Here is a 24,703-nt window from a genome sequence, read left to right as displayed (position 1 = left end):
GTCAATGAATCCATAAATCCATAACATCTTCAGTCCTAAAATAAAGCAAACCTGGTTTTATGACATATTGCTATGGTCTTGCCTGGCTTTAACATAAAACCTCTTTTTCCCCCTTTAAGTTGAGACATATTTTTTCTTTCTTAAATTCTTTGTTCCAGAAACACAGACAGAAAAATTAAACTAGGAACCGCATCCCCATTTTGCTCAAGTTTTATTGTAATCTGGGCTGGCCTTTACAATTCTCCTCAGGGATTTGAGTTCTTTTGGCTTGGCTGAAATTATGTACTTGAAAATTTTTCCATCTGACTTTGGCCCTTCAAGTAAATACTGTATGAGCTTATCATTTTAAATCAAGCTGAGTTTGAAGGGAGGCAAAGCAGATGTGCAATTCCTCTTTCAGCCAGAAGCCTCAACCCAGGAAGCAATCACAGCTGCTCCTGTTCTTGATCTGCAATGATGAATCTAGATAGAAAGTGATTTTGAGATCATTCCATTCAGTTGCCCCTTTCCAAGTTGCCCAGATTTTTTACTGCCCACCAGGATCATCAAAGGGCAGAATCCTCTACCTTCATCCCTCCACCCTCTGCCCCAAGGATCAATGCCTTCTTCTGTATAAACTTTGAATAAATAGGCCCAGCTTCATTATTCCTTTGCTTTCCTTCTTCTCCTGTGATGTCTTACACTTATTTTCTCCCCTTCTTCTCCCCGTTCCTCTGAAACCAAAGTTATTGCTCACTGTCTCTGACTTAATCCCACTCTCCATTGTGATTTTTTCAAATTTCCTCAGATATCTCTTGCCATCCTTATTTTGTTTCAGTCTATTCTCAACCCATCATCTGATGGGATTCTGCCGAATTATGTCTGATCCTCTCACTCTTCTGCTTAAAACTCTTTGATGATTTTCTTACTCACTTATAGGTTTACAAAAATAGACAAAGTCAGAGTCTTCCCTACAGACCCCCACAATATGCCTCCTTGTACCTTGTTTTTCTCTCCTAACCTCATACTATTCTTTATCTACCCTCTCTTTTGTTTCCTCAAACATGACCAGGGACAATCCAGTCTCAGACTTTGAGTTGTCAGTGTCTCTTCTTGGAATGCTGTTCCCCAGATCTTTCTTCAGAAAATTCAAATAAAAACAATAATAAGTATCATTTCTTTTATTATGGTGGTCAAATTTACAAACTTCTTGTTATAAAATAAATACTAAAGATGCAGTGTATGGCAATGATGACTATATCCAAACTGCTGTAGGATATGTCGAAAAGTAAAGAGAATAAATCCTAAAAGTTTTTATCACAAGGAGAAACCACCCCCCCCACACACACACACATTTGCCTTTTCTTCTTCTTTTTCTTCTTATTGTATTTCCAAGAGAAGGTAGATGTTAGCTGAACCTGTTGTAGAAATAATTTTACCATATATATAAATGAAACCATCAAGCTTTATGCCTTACACTTATAGGCAATACAAATCAATCATCTTTTAATAAAAGTGACAAAAGGTAAATAAAAAAATATTTTAAAAGTTACTCTCAGATAACTCCTCAGAAAACTGCTACTAGACCAAAAACTTCATGACAATCAGTTGATAATAAATACAATAGATTACTGTCTATTTGTGTAAATATTTATTCCACAGAATGAAAAGGGAGCAGTAAATCACATTTATTGAGCTAGATATTGAGCTATCATGATTTCTTTATGATTTAGTTCTTATAGTAACCAGTATGCCCATTTTATAGGAAAGAGAGTTTTGCTTTCCTTAAGTTGAAGAATTTGCCTATAATAGTAAAGGAGCGCTGAAATTTGAAACAGGGTCTAAGTTCAAAGACCTGCTCTTTTCTTTATACCACCACCACCACTACCACCTCATCATCACCATAACTTATATCTGCTATCCACCAGGCACCGCAAAATGCTCCATACTATGGTAAATGGAAACAGTTTTTGGGTTCTATGAGCCTAGCATGGTGGGAAACCTATCCTTACATGTGGTTCTGAGCAGTGAGCTATAACGGAAGGCAAGTGTATTGATGACAAAATAGAGTGTTCTGGAGGGATCAACAATATTTCCCATGAGAAATGATATCAGAAAGATGTATCCTATCACTATAGAATTCAAGGATATCAAGGGAGCACCTCCCAGGGAAAAGGAGCAGATTAGTTCAAATTACTGTAGGCATACTTGGCCATTCTGCTCTTCACTGAAACCCATGTTTTAGGAAACAGATATTTTAAATCTTTGCCTCCAGTGTCAGTGTCCTCAGTGCTTATTAGACAACTGTCAAAATTATTGCCTCAGTGAGGCCCAGTGTTACCAGATCTTCCTTTTTTCCCCAAAAGGATCATGAAATTTGCATATTTCTGTGAAACTCCAATTAAATGGTGGCAATTGGTTCCTTTATATTAGAGTATCCACTTGCCAAATAGCACAGGTCTGCTACAGGTGTCTTTCCATTGTCAGCTTTGTAATGGATTGAAAAAGGAGTAGTAAACAGTTAAGCTAACCCTGAAGGTTGCTGGTGGGGGCAACCTAACCCAAACACTCTGAACCCAGCACTTAGTTCTAGCAGTGAATATCAAAGCCATTCTTGGTTTGCAAAACCATAGCACAACATATTATTTTGTAGAATATGTAGAATAACATAATATGTAGAATATGTAGAATAACATAAAACATTCTGCTTTGTGAATATATAAATATAGTATAAATATTTTGTTCATCTCATTTATCTGCTTCTTTAAAATAAATCATAGTTTACAATTGGAAAACAAAACCAAAATGCTCCATAAACGTGGATGGATAGTGCAGGAGTCATTCATTTGCTAGTTTGTGCTTGGCTTCGGATAAACTCTATTTAGCCTAGAGAAGTGAGAAGCGACTTTGCATTTTCATTTATAATTTTTTCTTTTTTTTTTTTTTAAGATTTATTTATTTTTATACAAGAATTGGGGTACAGGCCAGAGATGCAGGGGGTGAGAGGATTCACCAGAGACAGAGCGGTGAACAGATCAGGCAGACGGACCGAAGTTCACTGCTGAGGGGAGCAGTGGGCGAGACAGGAGAGGTCTGTCCCGCCATGTGGTTTCTCCCTGGCTGGCCAGGAATTGAACTTGTGCTGCAGTGGCTGTGGATTGCTTCATAGGTTGCGTCGCAATCCCTGTGCCGCCAGGGAGGCCCTATAATTTTTTTTCTTGAATAAAAATTTTGAAGTGTTGGGGAAGCTATAACTTTTCTACCTTGTGCTACATTAAAAAGCATTTAATATCTAAAGATGAGTGATTTTGGGGGTATGTTAAAAGGCCACTAGAAAGGTTGTGGGGATTTTGGCTTCATTTTGGGCTCTTTATCATTTGGCAATTTAAAAAAATATAGACCCAAGAAGCCAAAGAAAATGTTTGAAAATTCATTTTATCATTACTAAATGCTTTAAATATCCTAGGTACTAGTTTTCATGAAATTTTAAATTTTAAATGTCTGGTGAGACTTGAAATTTTAAAAGGATACAAATTTGAATTAGATTTGTTATTTAAAAGTTTAACTTAAAGGGCCTCCCTGGTAGCACAAGGGGTTAAGCACCACACTATGAAGCAATCCATAGCCTCTGCAGCATGAGTTCGATCCCAGGCTGGCCAGGGAGCAACCCACATGGTGCAGCTGACCTCTCCTGGCTCGCCTGCTGCTCCCCTCAGCAGTGTGTTTCAGTCAGTCTGCCTGTTCTCTTCCCCATTCTGTCTCTGGTGAATCCTCTCACCCCCACCCCCACACACCTCTGGCCTGTACCCCAGCTCTTGTATGCATAAATAAATAAATCTTAAAAATAAGTTTAACTTAAAATGTTAAACATCTAATTATTTTAATGCTTTACAAAGTTCAAATTTTTTATACAATGTTTTTCCACTTCAATATTGTCTTAGTAAAAAAAAAAGCTATGACTTTTCAAACTAAAGGAATTAGCTAGAGGATGATGGAAGGTAGTATATGCAATCCATCTGTAAATATGAATTGGAATTTTAAAATATTTATAATACACATACCTCATATAAAATTCTAAAGGGCAAATTCTTTTTTTTATAAAAGGGTACTCAATATATTATGTCTGTGATGGCATATGACTGGAAGTTTGGGCTCTAGTGTCCTAATAGTAGAATTCAAATTGTAGGTCATTTATTAGCTGGGTGGCCTTTACAAACTTTCTGAACTTCTCAGACTCAGTTTACTCATCTTAAAGTAAGGATATGGTGAAACCATACAGTGTTTGTTTTTTTCACTCATGTGTGATATATAGAGAAAGCAAACAGATGAACTCAACAAAAATAAACTTTTGGACTATAAAAACAGTGATGACTAGAAGGAAAAGGGAAAGAGGGAAGATAAATTGGGAAAAGGGGGATATTGATGTGGTGAAGAATGGAATTAGACATTTAGTTGTGACCTTTACATGTTTATATACTGTTATAATGCGACATAATGTCGATAAATAAATAGGGGTAAATATAACATAAGGATTTAACATGTACTTGATCCCTCTTAAACATTTTACATTTATTACAATTTTCATCAGTAATCTTTTGCTGAGGACAAACGCAAGAACACAGAGAGGCTGAGTAACTTGCCTAGGTTCATGCGGCTAGCATGGGGTGCATCCAATGCCAGAAGTCTCACCCCAGTGTCCATGCTCTTTATTGCTTAACCATTAAGTTACACTCAGAATATAGAGAGTCTTCCTGGTAGGTTTGTCATGATGATTAAATTGAAAATCCATGTAAATGGAATCATTTCATTAAATTAGATGATCTATTTAAAGCTATGATGCTTTGCAATTGTTTTCACTAAATGCTACCACGTGAATTATTATTAACATCATTATCATCACTGTTATCATTATTTGGTTTTTCCACTTGACTGCTGCAATATAGTCAAAATAACTGGATTCCCAATTGTTTTTTACATTAGCTGTCACTATAAGATCCATTCAAAAGTATACAGTTGTTTCTAATTCAAAAAATTTCTTCCTGCACATCCAACAAAGATGCTTTGCTGTAACAGGTACTTTAACATATACAGTTTCTAAGTTATGTCACTAAAAAGTCATTTTGCTTTTTCCCCCCTGAATTTAATGTCTGGTATAACTCATTTTTCTATCTTGCAAGCTCCTAAAACCTATTAGGAATTGATAGATCTTAAGTACTATAGATCCAGTTTTAAAAATTAATGTGAAGTAATGTTGGCAATAAGAATGCACATAAAAGTGTTCGTATATAAAGACTTGTGTTCACCATAAAGACTGACACACTTAAATTTTTATATCAGCTCTGAATGCTTCTCCTACAACAGCAGTATGTCATTCAATACAGCAGCAACATGAAACTCTGCAGGGGGTGAATGCTGGAATATTTTATGTTGCCTCCTCTGCATGTCTTTTTCATCTTTGCTTCATGCTGAGTAGCAGCCTCCTGTTCAACCTGTCTTAAGGGTCTCAGTTGCTTAAATCAACATCTCCATTGTCACAAACTTGATTTTGTCTTATAACATGCCCTACTAAGACCTTTGCTCGTGAGATTTTTGGTTGAGTGAGCTTCCCTATAATATGAAAAACATCTTTCACCTTTGGCTATTCTCCTATTTCCAAATCCACAGTTCCATTCTGAAATTGGAGTTTCTTCCCTAAAAAAGCTTTTATTTTTCTTCTTTATAGCTGATTTTCTCTTTTCTAACATCACCACACCTGTGTCATATTATCCTGTAAATGCATATTGAGTGCAAATGTATTTTTCTCTTTGAGGGATATAAAGTAACATGTATTCAGAAATATGAATCCATTTCTACAGAGTATATGCAATCAATCATTTCATGAATGAATGAAACTTTGGTACTGTTCTGGTACTTTCAAACAGCTTCTTCATAATAATTCTAGATATTGATGAATTAGTATGCCATCAACCTGTATGTATATCTATATATATCTGTGTGTCTGTGTGTGTGTGTGTGTATATATATATATATATATATATATATATATATATATAGAGAGAGAGAGAGAGAGAGAGAATATTATATATTCTCCCTCTGTATATGGCCCCTTTATGTAACAACAACATGTTTAATAACTGTTCTCCTAAAAGATATTTAAACTCAACCAGAAAAGTTATGTGTGGATAAATACCTTAGAAAAGATGACTACTGTGAATAAAAATCAGAAATGAATTTTATAACTGACATGTAGATCCTAAAAGCTATTCATTCAAGAGACTTGAGGTTTACCTTCCAAAGATGAACCAGCTATTTCTCACCTCTTCCAGCTAATGGGAACATATGATGAAACTCTGTAACTATAGTGCTTAGCACCTTTTAAACAGGTATCTCAAAAAACCTGATAGATCTTAACTTATTGCTGCACAACAACTAAATAGCACTTTTCAGAAATTAAGTCATGGTTAACCATGTAAATCTTAAGTAAAACACTGGTTGTGATAGGTTTGTTAAGTAATATTAGCAATTCTTTTCATTAGCAATTAACTGGGGGAAGAGAAATGAACTAAATGCTGCATAAGTGTGATCTGGAAGGTTAGTACAACATTCCCCAATATTAGGGGTATGTGCATAGCATATTCATCTCACAGTTGAAAATTCTGGACCCTCTGTCTACAGTGTGATCAAAAAAAAAAAAAAAAAAGAAAAGAAAATGAATCTTAACTCCATACTCCAAATTCAACCTCGGTTTCCATAGAAAATAATTAGATCTTTTCATGTCTTGTTCTTAGATGATGTGGTAGAGTTGCTCCCCACCATTGAAATCTCTTTCTTCCCACTTCTGTCTCTCTTCTATGTTGTTCAATCACAAATGTTTATCATCCTCCTGGGAAGTCTATACTGTACAGTTACCCCACCTTTTTTCTCCATCCTTCTCATCAAAGACCAGTCATCAAAGACTAAAAAGTAGTCACTTCTCAAGGACTACAACACCTCCTATCATTTAACAAGTATTTATTGCAGGTGTATTGTGATAGGGCCAGAGAAAAAATGGTAATTCTGCTCCCTGCTATAGCAGTAGATTGGCACTATAGATTTTTTACTCATCTGTGTCTGTGTTCCTCTTAGATTCAGATGGGCATGATTTTCACATGAACAACCAGCCTATGGCACATGCAGTAGTCATCTATTCTAAGGTATTTATACACACGTAACTTTTCTGATTGAGTTTAAATATCTTTTAGGAGAATAGTTATAAAACATGTCCATGTTACATAAGGGAGCCATATACATAAGAAAGAGTGTGCCATGATGTTAAAGAAAAGTCTAAATTTGTAAATGTTAACAGGGATAGATTTTCCCTCTTTAGGAGAATTATATGGGTTTTGAGTCTGTAACAGGGGCATTCACTTGACAATCTTTTTTTTACCCCTTGAAACCTGTTTTTGGCCACAGATAATAGTGTTACTCTGTCAACCTTTGGGCATTTTAATGATTTCATCTTAGAATTAGATTGCTCTTCACATTTTCAATAATGTACAGGTAAACGAGATATATTAATACTTTATTAGCTACTAAGATTTGCCAGAATGGAGTGCATGTATGCATATGAACATATGTATATGTATGTGTATTGCTTAAAGCATGTAGTAAATATCTATCTGTGAACATTAAGGACTGTAAAGGAAAATTTCTGGCATTAAGAAGAATATATGCGGGGCATCTGACCTAGTTAGGGAATCAGGCTTTGATCCCTATGGGAGTAAGATTGCAGTGGACATCGGATGTGTCTAGGTTAGCAGTTTGGCATCCAGCAAGAGTAATTCTGTCAGAGGGAACAGCAAGGGATATTGGTGATACAACAAGAAGGCCATTGAAACCTGACTATAGGCAGTAAGGGGAATGGTTTGAGGTTGAATCTGAAGAAGTATAGGAATCAAGTCATGTGATCATAGAATCATAGCAAGGATTTTGACTTTTATCCAGTCAAGTTCTGATTTATTATTCCTCAGCCTCTTTCATAATGGCTTCATGGTTGTGGTAGATATAGGAGACAGCACAATAGTTGTAAGTCTCAGTGATTTAGAGCTCTACAGAGTGCTAAGGAAGAGATCTAATATGAAAGGTTATACAGAAAATGTGGTATTTGACCCTCTGTGTTTTTGCAGGAGACATTGGCATCATAAGCCATACCCATATATTAATGTAATTTGGTGCAAAGTTGACCATCAGAGGTTTTAGCATAGGGTGGCGATATGATCAATTTATCTGTTAGAAAGATATCTTTTAATGGTAATTTGCAGAATGGATCAGAGACTGAGAGTTTAATCAAGAATTGGTTTCAATTATTTTTGTAAAACATAAGGAGGATCCAAAACTCAGGGACTGAGTTGGCAAAAAGGGTGCTAGAAGAAAGAAATTTCAAAGGAGATGGAACTATAGGATTTGAGAACCAAGGAAAGCCTAGGATGACCTACAAGAGTTGTTTCTTGGCAGAGAATATGAACAATGAAGTGGTGATAACAAAAGGTAGGATGTGTGGGAGTGAAGAAGGATAAGTGAATGGGGATGAAAAAGAAGAAAGAAAAATTAGTGAGATTTGGGATAGGTTGAATCCAATATCTATGACTGACAGAAAATCCAGGATATTTTTATTTTCCCAATTTCCGTATCTTCATATTTCTCCCTCTAAATAGCTCTTCATAACTCATTTATATCAATTCTAGGCAACATACTTTCATATTTGCATTTCTAGTTTCAGTTCCTTTCTTAAGCTCAACCCGTGTTTCTAGACTCTGGTAGCACATTTACACCTGAGTGCTCTGTAGGACCTCAAGATCAACATATGTAATTGTAGTTTGCCAATTCCTCCCAAATCCATTTCCACCTCAGACACAATCTCGTTATACTTTTAGTCCACAGGACTCAAACCAAGGTATGATTTTCAGTGGCTCCTCTATCATTCTACATCCAATCCATTGCCGAGTTCAGATGAGTATATTTTCATGACTTGCTTCATTTTGGATCCCCTCCTGCCCATTTATCCTGTAATTATCTTAGTTTGTGTCTTCATTCTCCCTACCACCATTCCCTCATACTTTCATTTCGTACTATGCATGGATTTTCAACCTATTTTCCCAAAATTCAGATCTAATCAAGTTTTTTTGTTTTCAGAAAAACAACAATAACCCAAAAGAAACAACAACAAACACATACTCACACACAACTTTAATAATTCCATGACCTAAAAAACTCCCAATTTATTTTCACAGAATATGTGTTCTTTCACGCTTTTGATCCAACCTACTTATCCCCTTTTGCTTCCTTTTCTCTCTCACCCTGTTTCCTGTATCCAGTGTTCCTGTCAAAATAAACTTCTTGCTTTTTTTTTTTTCCTGACTAAATTCTTTACCTGTGTAACCTCTATGGTACCTGAAATGCTGTTCAGAGCATGGTAGGCACTCAACAAATACATCTATATTTTGAGTAGGGGTGGAGAGAGCTGTGTCAGGATGGATGAGTAACTTAGGTTTTAAAGGGAATGTAGCAAAATAGCAATGAACAGGGTATACGATTTAGTATTCCTTTTTGCAACACTATAAATTTTTAAAAATAAGCTCTGAAAGGTATTATTCACATGTGTCCTTCATTAGAGCAATGAAGTGGCTTTACCTTGAAGTTTGGTGAAAATAAAGTAGAGCCCTCAGATTTTATTCATTTCCTTTATTTATAAATAGCTTTACAAATTTGAAAACATTTGTTTGTGGGGAAACGTGGGTAGCCGAAGGAATGTATTATTCTGGAATTTATTGTTTGTCATTTCAATCATTCCTAATTTTCTTTTTTCCTCCTCCCTCTTTTTTCTTTTCTCCCCCTTCACCTCTTTCTAAGTACAGTATATAGAAATCTGCTCTTCTTTGAAAAGGAAGTTCAAAGAATTAATTAAATCATGTCCCAGATGTGCTTTGGTCATTTCAGAAATCCACTCTGTACAATGAAAATTTTAAATTTCCCCAGGTAAAATGTATATAGGTGTAATACTAATCCCCCAATCCTCACATCAGGACACTGAGCTTTGACTTTTCCCCCATACTAAACATTTTAGGAATGCTGTTACAGATAAAAACAGCATAAAGAGTGACCCAGAAAAATAGAGCGATTTGTCCAATATCCCATATTGGGCCCAGTAGGGCCCAGAATTTAGAGGAAACTCATCAAAGATGATGATGTGAAAGATAATGCTGCCTAGTTTAGATAAAGCCTTTCATTTTTACTTTCTTCTCTGGGCCAATGAGATGAGATGATAATGGAGACTGAGACCATAATCACTGCTATCAGAACTAGTGCTCTCTGAAATTTCAGAGAATCATCTTTTATACATTATATATTTCAGATTATATTTAAGAACGAAAGTTCAGCTAAATAACTAATACAGATCAAGGTCTAGAGATTCTTATTTTTTTTTTTTTTTTCTGTCTCCTGAGGGTTGTCAAGTTCTTCACCATGATCTTATGAACGATAAATACTTTAAATGTTTTTCTTTTTAATGATCAGCCTAAGAAGTATGATGATTTTCTCATATGGCTATCTGAATGTAACAAGAGACTCTTTAAAAGCTTTATAGAAACAAGTTCTTAATAAAAATGTATACTTGCTTAGGAAAACAAATTAATCATACATGCTAGCTATTTAGTATTATAATTAGGTATATATAGAGATACATCATCGATGTGACACTAACTCATTGGTAATGAATACATCATTAATGATCATTGATACTGTGCAGATCTTGCTTCATTCTTATTAATGCTTTATTGTTCAAAGGTGGAAAGTTCATTAGACGAATGTATGTGTATAACATTTTTTTAGGTTGCTCTAAATGCTTCTACATTTCCTTCTTAGCTACTCCCTTGATAAACAACAAACTCTATAAATTTAGAAAGAATGAAGGATGGTGTTGAGGAAAGAAAAACATTGGGGTCATATCAGGGAAGGGACTAGGGGATATCGAGACAGGAAAGTCAGTGGATACTGTCTGAGACCTGAGTGTGACCTGAGGGGCGTTCGAGGTCGTCACCAGTCACCTCTCCTCACTTCTTCAGTGTCAGTACACAAAATTCAAAATTAAGTAGCAAGCTAGGTCAAACTGGACAGAGTAGGATGCTGGTTTCTCTCCATTACAGTAAGATCTTCTTACCTTGGCTCAGTCCTTTATTTATTTTCTTGCTCTTCCCCTTTTCAGCTCTGTTTCATCTTTCCACTGCTTGAAGCTACTGTTTGTATTACCTGTAGCTATTGTTTGTATTACCTATTGATGACTCTAATTTTAGAATTAGAGCCCTCGTCCTATACAAATGAGCACAGAGTGGCTATATCCATGGCTTCAAGGGCAATTACTCTGGGAGGCAAATGACCACGGAATGGTCTTCCAAAGGAAAAAAAGTTAGAATAAATACACTCTTTATAAATGCTAACTTCAAGGGGTATTTTACTAAATATGAAACTTCAAAATTAGAATTAAAAAAAAAATCTCATTCCATTCTGATTAATTTGAGGGAAAGCAAACACAACTACCTACAGAAATTTTTTCATAGATTATTTGTGTGCAAAATTCAGATACACATATTACGTTGATGAGAACCATGATTATTTGGGAGGAAGATGGGCAGTATGAATTCTATTTTGCTATGCTCTTTAGTTTTAATGCCAAATTGTTTTATGAAAATCACGTTGTCCTGAATCATTCATGCAGAATCTATTTGGTTGTAGTTCATGTTGGTTTACATTAGTATTATTTTCATTTTTGAATAGATTAGGGTCAGTGGTTTAATAGTGTGTATTAAGGAAGCATTGTTCCAAATATACACCACAGGCTCACTGGAATATTATTTTTCATGTGTAATATATTTATTTGTGTTGTTTTGCATAGACATAGCCATGATTTTCATGGGGAAATGAGGAGATTTGTTAGAGAATCCATCTCTGTTAAGCATGTTAATGAATTTTTTAAAGTTTTCTTCTCTTTAGCAAATAAACAGATACCTATGAATAAACTCAGTGGATGTTATTTGTCATTATCTTAAAATTTGAGTATGCTTGTTCCTTGCCATTTTTCTTTAAAATATATTCTGATCATTAAATTGTTTTCTTTCAAAATTGTTCTTAAATATAGAATCCTCTTGAATCTATAAAAGTAAACATAAGATGTCTTTTGTTTAAGACATAAGAGGAAAACAATCTCCAGAAAGGATTTTTGAGAATAGAAAATAAATATTTAAGATTAAGTTAGGAATAGGAGATATATTAAATGTTTCCAATTTATCTTGGAATTTGACATAACCTATTTGCAGTAAAAGATAATTGGGGTCAAACTCAGTGGTCTTGTGGATTATTTTGGCCTCTTACCTCTCTTAATGTAGACTTCACAGAGCAAGGTAGGAGGTACTACCGATGTACAGCTAGCACTAAATTCAGGTTTTTTCCATCATTTCTGTAATACACAACCTAAAATTTAAAAAAAAATTGTATTTCTTAGCCCAAACACTATGAGATTACTACCATGACTAGAGTAACTAACCCAAATTGATTCAACATACCATTTGAGTTTAAATATGCCTCATTAGACAGATTCCTTGACACTTGAGAAAGAATTAAGATTTTCTGAAATATTAAAGTGAACTGAAATGGAGACTTATTATACTTATAGTTTTTTTTTTTATTTTAAAGATGCTACTAGATCAATCCAACCTACTTTTAGTGAGAAATTGCCTCAAGTTCTAAGTCCTGCATGTCCACCTTCAATAAAATAAAATAAAATACAAACTCTAGCTCCATGTTTTTCTCATCATTCAATAGACTATTCAGAGAGCTGCTGATGATGGGAAACTTAACCTTCCCCAAAACTTCTACAAATCATAGAGATAGGCACATTCATGTAGATGTAGCTATATGTATGTTGAATTATACAGGTCAGAGCAGATGTGTGTATGCTGTGTGTGTATGTATATGGCAGGTGAAATTACATATTTTCTTCTTGCTAGAACTACCAGCTAATGAGGCAAGAGCATTTCTATGGTTGTCTGGGGCTAGTAAACATTAGCTTCATTCCTTATGCCCTCTCAAAGTAGTACCACTAGGATAATCTTTAATTTGGTGATGCTACCCTGTATACATATGTACAGGTATTTTGCCCTTGAGCCAGCCTTGATATATACACTTCTGTGCATCTATTTTTACCTCTAAAAATCCTTGGCCTTGCCATTTTCTAGACAGCGGTGTGAACATTTCAAGTGAATTAGGGGGTTTGCTTGTTTGCATTTTGAAAGGATGTGTTTATTAGGAAAAGGAGAAAGAAAAAAGAGAGGCACCTGCATAGACATGAGTAGGCAGAGAGCTGCTGCTGCCACTGCTGTTTTGCAAAGGGAAAAAAATTGTGAAAAGAAAGGCCTGTAGAGTCACAGGTGGGTGGAAGAGCTGCCTCAAGTGAATTAGTTTTGAATAAAGTATCTGAAAGAATATATCAGATATGAACACAAACTATCTCTCATGATTTGTAAGCTACTTGCTTTTTCCTTTAAATTTCAAAGGTTAGAGCCTCCCCGGTGGCGCAGCAGTTGAGCTCTGGGTTGCAAAGCTGCCCGCAGCCTCTGCAGCTCCAGTTCGATTCCCGGCCACCGGGCAATGGTCCCACATGGCGCGCAGACCTCTCCTGCCACGTCCACTGCTCCCCTCAGCAGTGTACTTCAGTCCATCTGCCTGCTCTGCTCCCCGCTGTGGCTCTGGTGAATTCTCTCACCCACCTGCGCTTCTGACTGTACCCAGTGCTTGTATAAATCAATCAATCAATCAATCAATCAATCAATCTTTAAATAAAAAAAATTAAAAGTTTATTGATTCCATGCTTAGTAAAGAACTTAATGAAATGATTTATTGGAGGTGGATGCAAATCAAACTCAATGGTAAAATTTAACTGATTTCATCCTTTTTTCCTTATTTACAATTTTAATTTATTTAACAAGTATGAAATGTATGTCTGCTTATGAGATAGAAAATAGATGGCATGAATGCTTCTACATCCTCCTCTCAAACTCCCAACATGATTAATCCATCACCTGCAGTCTCTGTTGGTGCAGTCTACTTGACAATTCATAATCTTTCATAGTGTATTTCCTCAGGCAGACACTGCCACTAAAGTGGATATGGGAAATAAGACTTATTCTTTTTTTTTAAATTTTTTTTTATTTTAACATTCATCATTTTTTAAAAAAATTTAAGCAATATTTGCTTCCTCCCACCCCCTCAGATTGATTCCCCATAGAATTTCCTTCCCTAAGGCACCGTGCACCATCACCACAGTCCCCTGTGCTCCCCTGTCCCTCCCATCCCTCTCCCTCCTCCTCCCCTGCAGTATGTCTCTGGTTTATAATTGTCTGTTTTTGCTTTGTTGTATTTTGTGCTGTGATTATTTTTTTACACTGATAAGACTTGTTATTTTTAATTTCTTTTTACTCAGGTAGGCATCGTAGAGGATTGTGAATTGTAGAGAAACAAAAGTATAGGACATAAATCTTTAAAGATCTTATGATCTGTTTAAGGAAAAACCAAAAACAGCTGAAGCAATTAGAGAACAGCATAAGACTTCAAAATTAAAACTAGAATGAATTGTAATTAGAAAAGGGAAATATTTAAATCATTTGGCATATATTTAACCAAACAACAGAAATAATGTTTTCTTTATTCTGATCTATGTATTCCAAAGTTTATTTGTTCATTTCTTCAATCCATCAACAATGTATGACATTTAGATAACAATTGGAGAATATCTCTATTTGTTTGAAAACAATTTCTTCTTGAAGATGATTTTGTTTTCTTGGTTTCTCTGTTTTAGCTTCATTTTAGTGTTAATTTGGCTAAACGTTAGAATAAAGACAGGCTAAGTTACAACCAAAAGTTACAATGTGTTAATAAAGGACTTTAATTGCTTATTATCAGAGATATTTGTGAAGAGTTAAAGAAAAGTTGAATTTATAGCAAAATATGCTTAAATCAGATTAACTGGGAATTTATGATAATTTGGTCAGAACCTGAGTGGATGGTTACTATTATGTTAAGTATTTGAAAGAACTTAGAAAAAGTTAATGTTACAAATATACTTACTTATAAGGTAAATTCCTCAATTATATAAGAGAACAAATTTTTAACAATTTTAGAAGCATCTACTTTACTTTTTACAGAGTAAGTAACTTTAATCAGAGATTTGCCTTTTGAATACTTCTTTGATGTGGTAGTTACAAGTATTCTATTCATTGTAAGCTATGACTGTATCTTGGCATTGTTTGTTGGTCTCAATGAAATTCCATTATGTATTTTGTCTAATACATTTCATTTAAAATTATAGTTAAGAAATTACAGGAATTCTTTGACTTTTCTTTCTATAATATGAGACAGTATCTTGGTCTTGGTAGTTTTTGACTTTTCTTTCTATAATGTGAGACAATATCTTGGTCTTGGTAGTTTTTTTCTTCTCCTTCCTTAATTCTTTCTCCTTTCCTCCCTCCCTCCCTTCCATCTTTTTTTCTTCCTTCCCTTCTCTTTCCTTTTTAAAAAAAAATAATTTCCCCACCACATTTTAATTTTCAAAAAGAAACATTATATTTTATAGATCCTTTGGAATCTGCTCCAGTGGTCTAATTGACCTTGAATATCTACTGATTACACTTAAAAACTAGACCTTGCAAAATTAAATACGTACATGGCATTATGACCCTAGCTCCACTTCCTTCAGAACTGTGGTAGTAGAAAAAATATGAACTTTGAAATCCATCAGACCCGAGGCCAAATTGCAAGCTGGCCACTTACTTTCTAGTTATAAATATGTAGGAACTGCATTTATTTCCTCATTTATGAAATGAAGGTGTTTTCCTGTATCATAGCGAGTTGTTAAGTCAAGATTTAATATAACTTTTCTAAAGAATTTGGCACAGGACCAGTATATTAGTGGGTTGAGCGCAGCGCTGTGAAGCTGTCTGCAGCCTTCGCAGTGCAGGTTTGATTCCCGGCCGGCCAGGGAGATATCCACATGGCGCAGCAGACCTCTCCTCCCTTGCCTGCTACTCCCCTCAGCAGTGCTTTTGGTCATCTGCCTGTTCTGCTCCCCACTCTGTCTCTGATGAGTCCTCTCACCCTCCCACACCTCTGGCCTGTACCCCAGCTCTTGTATAAATAAAATAAATCTTAAAAAAAAAAAAGAAAAAGAAAGAGATTCTGACGAGCTTTAGATTCTGACGAGCTTTAGATAAGATCTATTTATCGTAGTTTCTCTTTCCTTCTGTCCCCCTCTTGCCCACGTGTGTGCTTGTGCTTTCTCTGTTCCTCCCTGCCACCTCCTCCTCATCTTCCTTCTCCAGGCTCTCTCTCTCTCTCTCTGTCTCTCTCTCTTCCTCCCTCCCTCTTTCCCCCTCCTCTCTATGGTATTGCAGGGTACATAGTATGACAGTGTGGGGTTCTCAGCAACAGGATTCCATAAATATTTTCTTTAAGAGGCAAAATTAATAAGACCCTGTTTCAGCCATTCTCTGTGCTCTGTGATTAAATTCCTAAGAGATAGAATCTAATAATTTCTTCCGGAGTGAGATGTAGATCAATCAGCTTTCACAAAGAGGCATGCATACATACTGCAGACATAGCTACCGGGGGGCCCCACTATATTGGGGGTTCACTCTCAGCAGAGGAATAAGTCAGTTAACTGTTTACTAACTCCTTAGCGCTTGGCTCATCTGTGTTTCCTTGTGCAGTCACGTGTCACCCAAGCACATACTACCTTCTTGTACCTTGATGTATATGGTTTAATGATTTTTTAGAATTAAGCTGATTTATCTCACCTTTCTTAAATCTTAGTCAGGACAAACAGGATCTAATTTCCCAAAGTCAAGGACAACTTGGATGCCAACCAGAATCATAGATTGTATTTGAGTCTCAAAATAGATTTTATTGACCTTCCCATTTAGATATAGACTAGAGGCTAGGAGATAGTAGAGATTTCTAAATTCTTTTAGCTACTATTAGCATATCAACAGCCTGGCAGTTTCTGAAGCAATGAATTTCTTCTATGATGAAGAAAAGCCCAAGATAACTAGGTCACTTAATTGCAGATATGTCCTACAGGCATTTAAGGAGGAGACATATATTTAAGAGAAGCATGAGGTGAAACTTGAGTTGCCTACTTTCCCTCTTCGAGTACAGAAGTAGGAGGATTATTCTTTTCTTTTTTAGGTAACATTGGTTTATAACACTGTATGTGATTCAGAGTTATAGGATCAAAACTCTTTAGTGTAAGTCACCACACCTCACCCACCACCAAGTCACCCATAGTCCTCAGTCATTGTCCATTGTGCCCGAGGGGGATTCTGAGAGCAGAGAGGCTTTTATCATGCTCATATTTAGATTACTGGAGGAGATGTTCCTAAAAGAAAGTTTTACATTGCGTCCCTGAATTAGTAGTAATAATCATTACCCAGAAATGCTGGAAATGTAAGTCCTTACACCCTACCCCAGACCTACTGAATCAGAAGCTGTTATGGGGCTCAGTTACCTGCATTATAACAACCATTCGGGGCCATTCTGATGATCGTCACTGGTCCACTGCAAACCCTTCCTCCCTCCTTAGCCCATTCCTGCTGCCTCAATTTATAGAAGAGGAAACTGAAACTAGAGAAAAGTTTGTTCCTTGAAGATCCTTATGGTCCTGTATATAAGATAAATGGATCATCTTAATTTTTACCACTGGGATCATAGCACATGAAAATACCCTGTGGAGATTCCCTAGGCTCTGACTATATTCCTCCTACCTTCCAAGTAAAGCATCAACCTTATTTCCCCCATACTATGACAAATACCCCAGCAAAAATGGTGATTTACTTTCCCCACCCATTCCTGAAATGGCATCTGGAAGATATGCTTCTAATGCAATAGAATTATTATTTGTTCTCTAGAAAGAAACATTTAGCTCTTGGGCTCTTGAATAAATAGAATTTAAAAATCTTGGCCTGGAAGTAATAAAACTTCAAATAAATCATTAACTATGGTCATGAAAAGCACCATCTCCCTCCACCCCACGGCTTCCCATATTCTTTGTATCTAAAAATTAATGAAATTGGCAATATATTTAAGCTTCAGTCTGAGGATATATATTTCATCCCTAAAAAACATTCCCATATTTCCAGGTATTATCACTATAGCTAAGTCCTAAGGGCAAAGTCATCTTTATAAAAAAGCCATCTTCTTCTGGATGACATTGAAAATGACAAGACTGTGGACATTATAGGGATTATCCCATTGCCATATAAGGTAAGATATCAGACTAATATATAAGAGATATAGTAAGTGAAGTCAAATGCAAAATATTTAATAGTGATGTTTAGGACAAATCATTGTTCAAAATATGAGAGAGACTCAAGGATGAACCTACCACATCATCTCTATGCTTCTTTGCATAGAATACCTACTTTGGAGCATTCTCGTTTTATAAAAACAACACAAAAGTTAAGTGTCCATAGGAACTAGCATAAAAATAGTCATTTGGTTTTACTGATGATCAACATGTTCACAGAAGAGCAACATAATACTAATGACATCCGCATATAACAAAATGAAATTCCTTCTGGGATAATTAATTATAGAAAGTATAGCTATACTATGACTCAAACTTCACTGACTCCAAAATCTAATTCTCATAATCTCATCCACAGTATCACTTTACATTTCCAGTGAAGAATTTAATAGTAATAAATGATAGTCGGATATAAAATTATCAAGACTTCATTGCCTTTACAAAAAGCATTAGAAAGCATTTACTGGAATGCTACAAAGTATCATAAATAATTAAATACATCTACTTATTAAAATATCAGAGTAGATAGTGATGTTATAGCCTATTTGTTATTTCCTCATGCTCATTAGTAAAATTTAATAACTTCCAAAAGTTAATTTAATTAGCTCAAAATGGAAAAATATGTGATTAGTGGGATGAAGAAAGGGAAAATGAGGCTTTGACTGTATGTTTTACTGAAAGATGAGAATACTAATTAAAGTTGTCATTAGGGAAAAACAAGAAATGAATCCACATTTTAAACAATAATTTGTTTTACTTATGAGAAAAATTTTAGAGTTGTGTTCGACTTTGAAATGTTAGTTGAATTTAATGTCTCAACTGTGAAAAACATCAATGTGAAAGTCAAGAATCAAAATTCAAAAAATCTCTTCCTTTGCTTTATAAATTATAGCTTCAAACAATACAGAACTTGTAATCCAACCCTGATAAACTCTGTATAAGAAGCTTGATAAATTTGCAAGTATTTTGTCAACTATGGATAATACCCAGCAGTTGATTTTGAGCATGTATGAGCATGTTGAACACCTGAACATTTGAAGTCACGTATACAAATACATAAGATTTTAAGTTGAAAGAGACTGTCAATATCTTCCAGTCTAGCTTTCAAATTTTACTGATCAGCCCTAGAGGCATATTTCTCAAAATTTAGTGTGCCTATAAATCATCATGAGATCTTGTTAACATGCAGATTATGATTCTGCATTTCTAACACCCGCCCAAGTGATGTAAATACTACTGTTTGCAGAACCATACATCAAAGAGAAAGAGCCTAGAAAACTGAAATATTTGTCTAAAGTCACGTAGGTCCCCTGCACCAAGTGCCTTCCAGGTTTTTTTTTTTTGTATGTGTGGCAGAATGTTTAAGAGTAAAAATTCACAAGCAGCTTGTGTTCAAATCCAACCTTCACCACTTACCTGATGTGGTTGTGACCTTGGATAAACCATAAATATTCCTTTTCCTCAATTCTTCTTTTGTAGTATGGATAAAATAACAGATCACATCTTGTTAGGTGGTATAAAAACCAGATAATTCATATAAGGTAATTAGAATAATGCTGGTACACAGTAGGCATTTGATTAGTGTTAGTTTTTATAATTATGAGTAGAATCACTATCCCTTTCTTTTTGCTACATTGCAATAACTCAATCTAGCAACCTATTAGAACATTGTTTGGGATTAATAGTTGTTTTCTTAATAGAGAAGATCAGAACCATCACTAACAATTTAAATCTTTGTTCTAGGTGATAGCTATTTGATGGGACAATATTTGAGGCCTTAGGAATTCATTCAAATCAACAAGAACTGATTCTGGTGAATGTAAATCTGCCTAGTATTTCTATAAAGTAATTACCTTTTAGTCTATACAGGAAGGAGGCTATCCTTTTTGACTAAAATAAAAACCTTTTTCAACTGTTTTCTAAATAGATCTAGTAACTATATTTAGAATGAACTTAACTGTATACAAACAAGAGATAAGTGAGATGTCAATTACAATAATATATCCGCTCTGCAGGGGCAGGAATGGGTACTGAGCAGGTTTTCTATGATCCAGCAGACCGGGTAAAGGAGGAGAGAGTCCTGGAGTCCTCAATGTCTTTTGCAGGCTTTTATTGGTATTTGCCAGGTACACAGCTGGCAGGGGTGCTGGGGGGCCGGGAGGCTGGCAGGCCTCCCAGCCCCAGCAAGTCTTCACTCTATCTGGGCTCTCTGGCATTCTCTTGCGTTCTCTCTGCTTCTCTCTGCTTCATCCTGGCATCCCTGTGATGCCACCCTTATAAGCCCAGTCTTAGCCCAGGTGAATCCCATCTACATATATCTACACCCTACTCCAGGTGCCCACCATCAGGCATGCATTTGGGACCAAAGGGTTCCGTTGTCTATCCTAATGGCAGGAGGGCAGAAAAGCCTGATACTTTTTTTTCTTTTTTTGTTTTATTTTTATATTCCCCATACAATTGCGACCCCCTTATTTTGACCCCAATCCCTCCACTCCCCACCCCCCATAGAGTGTCTCTGGTTCATAGTTGTTTGTTGATTTTGATTTTTACTTTCTTATAGTTATTCTTTTTCCTGGTTACCTTACCTTACACGCTCCTACTAAAACAGTTAAGGACATATTGTCCCAAAACTAACATGTTGATTATTTTGAGCTATAGATATTTGAAAACAAGCAGATTCAGGAAGGGATCTCTGACTCACCCTTCTCTACTCAAAAATAGCCTTAAAATTTCTTATGAGAAAGGTATCCTCCCTGTACCAGAAAGAAGGAAACGTTCTTATTACTACAGACAGGGGACTCCATTGGAAATGGATTTGTGTACTTAACTAAAAGAAACATTATCTTCTATTACTGTCCCTCTCCAAGTCTCCTAGACACTGCCCCACAATTTATTGCTCCAAGCCCAAACATCTTATTCTTTTTATGTCTTCACAAATGCATCATTTTAGTGTGTGTGTGTATGTGTGTGTAAAAGGTAGACATGCTTCCTTCTCTGGTCCTTTCTTTGGGTCTTCATTCTCTTGTGAAGGCCTCCATGTACACATGGGTAGGGTAAATAATTGTCAGGCTTTTCTGCCCTCCTGCCATTAGGATTGATGATGGATCTGAGATCCTGAATGCATGCCTGATGGCGGACACCAGGAGTGGGGTGTGGGCATACGTAGGTAGGTACTCCTGGGCTGAGATGGGGCTTATAAGGGCGGCGGCGTGGAGAACAAGAGCAGAACCATGATGTAGGGTCAGGAATGGACACAGTGCAGGTTTTCTGATCTAGCAGACTGGGTAAAGGAGGAGTCAGAGTCCTCAGTGGTTTTCTGCAGGTCTTTTACTGGGGTTTACCAGGTACACAGCAGGCAGGGATACTGGGGGGCTTCTCTGCTGCCTTCTCGGCTTCTTTTTCGGCTTCTACTGGTGTCCTCATGACGCCACCCTTAAAAGCACAGTCTCAGCCCAGGTGAATCCCATCTACCTACGCCCACACCCTATTCCAGGTGCCCGCCATCAGGCATGCATTTAGGACCACAAGGATCCATCATCTATCCTGATGGCGGGAGGGCAGAAAAGCCTGACATTTGTTCCTTACCCTACACATGAGAAGGAGAATGAGCAGGAGCAAGAGAGCAAGACCAGGAGAGAATGCCAGAGAGCCCAGAAAGAGTGAAGATTTGCTGGGGCTGAGAGACCTGCCAGCCTCCTGGCGCCCCCTGAACCTCTGCCTGCTGTGTACCTGGTAAAATGGCAATAAAAGCCTGAAAAAGCCACCAAGGGCTCCAGGACTCCTCCTTCATCCATCTGCCTGGGATCATAGATATCCTGCTCTGCCCCTTCTTGCCACTACAACATGTAAACTTGACTAAAACATGTATGCCTTTTTATGGTTAATCTGCTTCATGTTAGTTTAACCCTTGGGCCCAATTGGAGGTTTAAGAATTTTTCCTTCATTACGTTACTAACATAAGCTTGAAAGCAACATTTGCTATGGATAAACGAAAGCAAAGAAATGACTGTGTACAGGAGTCATTAAGACAGTCCTAGGAGAATCTGTCATGCTTCCTTTTTTTTTTAACCTCATTTTGAAATTGACTTTGGAGACTGCTCTCCTGGGTTCTTCAAAATAGTGAGAATTAATGGGACACCATATTGTTTTTCATTGTTTCCTGATGGGAGTATCTTCCAACAACTTAATTGCTTCTATTTTGCTTTCCCCCAGCCACCTAATTTTTATCTGTGTCCTTAACTGCTCCTATCATCCGCAGCATGTGTGTCAGCACAAACAGAACAATGTCAGTATCACTTGCTGCAAGATGATCCCCACTCCAGGTGGTTTCATGGCAAGATGAACAAAGGCAAATGAGAAAGTAATTTATTTTTTAAAAACCAGAACACCAGTTTATAAATGGATAATTAGGACTGTAACTGTCACATTGACTAAGATATATATTAGTGAGTGTTGTGCCCACACAGATAATCTGGGCTGTGTGGCCATTGCAATTATTGTTATAAACTACAAATTCAAGTTTGTTAAGATTAGAGTTTATACTGGTATACAAGGAAAGCCAAATTTTAGCTAAAGAGTAATTGGTGAATGAAGGACATCAGAACAAGGAATAATTTCAATTTGGACATGAATACTAATAGAATCTAAGACTTCCAAATAGGCTGAGTCTATTATGATTTTAGAACAATATGTACTTGAAAGATAAGAGACTGTCATTTAATCCCATTAGGTCAAAGATAACCCAACATTCATGTGTAAGGGACTGTAGCAATAATATTTTAGCATATTTGGTTATTGTTTTAAGGATATAATTCCTGGATCATAGGGACTCTGAAGACTAAAATTAATACATTAAATCTTAGACTGGAATATAGTCAGTTAACATGGTATACAAATCCCTGAATCATCTATATTCAAATCATATTTGATAACAGATCTTCAGAATAAGAATTAATATTTCATTTCAGTTGTTAAGAACAGATATTAATGTTTTTACATGACTATTTTGTGCATGCTCTATTTTGTAATTTTAATTAACTTAAATTCTTATTGACTTTGTAGCATAATCTAGAATGTAAACAAATGGTATTATTAAAATTAGCCTGATATTTGTATTAAAATTTTATTGTGTACCTGAGAGCCCACATGCAAACATATAATAGAATTTGAATCCATTTGTGAAAATGACATAGATTTGACTAAACCTAAGTAGCCAGCATTTTATTTATAATATGGCTAATGATATATTTTCCTAGGTGTTGCGCAATACTCATAAATGCTGTGAAATCTGAAGGTCTGTTAAAGATATGTTATTTTTTGGGGAGGTGATAGGAAGTATTATGACCCTCTAATAAAACATACATACACAAACACACAGACACATAATTTTTCCAACTATTTCAAAGATGTAAATGGTTGACAAAAGAATAAGCAATATGGTAAAATGATTTTCTGTAACAGAATGTCCTTTAAAAACAAATCTCTGAAATTGCTTGTCAATAAGCAAGATCACTATATTAAAAATTCAGTATAATTGAGTCCAGGTTATTTTTCAGTAATTCATTCATTTATTGATGCCTGCCCCAAATCCACCAACATGTGTACTGGATTCCAGACAAGTATCTATATGAAACTTAGTTCCTGCTATTGATAAATTCACAGTTAAGACAAAAAGGTGTTTAACTGTTTCAGTAGTAAATATTTCCTTATGGGATAGGGCATAGTTTATTCTAATATTATTAGTTATCTGATCCTTTCTCACTCAACTTTCTATTTACCAAAGCTCTAATTTTTGTTTTAATGCTTTCCATTCTTTCACTGCATCCACTACTTCTCAGTGGGCATTCCTCTTCTTAATTTTAGTTTTTAATGTTTCTCATTTTTTACTTTTTAAAAATTAAGTTTATTCTTTTAGTTGCTTAGTCCCACCATCTTTTAAAAATATTGAGATACAATTGACATACATTGATTCATTTTAGTACAAAACATAATGGTTTGATATATGCATACACTGCAAAATAATTATCACAATAAATTTAGTTAACATCTCTCACCACACATATTACAAAATTATTTTAGTTGTGATGAGAACTTTTAAGATCCACTCCCTTAGCAAGCATACAATAATGTTAACTATAGTTACCATGCTGTACATTACATCCTAGAACTTACTTATTCTTTAACTGAAAATTGGTAACTTTGATGCTTCTTAATTGTTCTCTTTTGGACTCACAGCTGCTTATTGCTTAGTTATCAGCTCTCTCCTACAACTTACTGCCTCTGAGGACTCAGGCCTGTGTAATACTAGAAGGCATGAAGGACACTTAGGGTCTGCAAGTG

Source organism: Talpa occidentalis, unplaced genomic scaffold (genome assembly GCF_014898055.3).
Source record: "Talpa occidentalis isolate TD23 unplaced genomic scaffold, MPIMG_talOcc4v2.1, whole genome shotgun sequence".
Taxonomy (NCBI): Eukaryota; Metazoa; Chordata; class Mammalia; order Eulipotyphla; family Talpidae; genus Talpa; species Talpa occidentalis.
Note: the sequence above shows the minus strand (reverse complement) of the source record.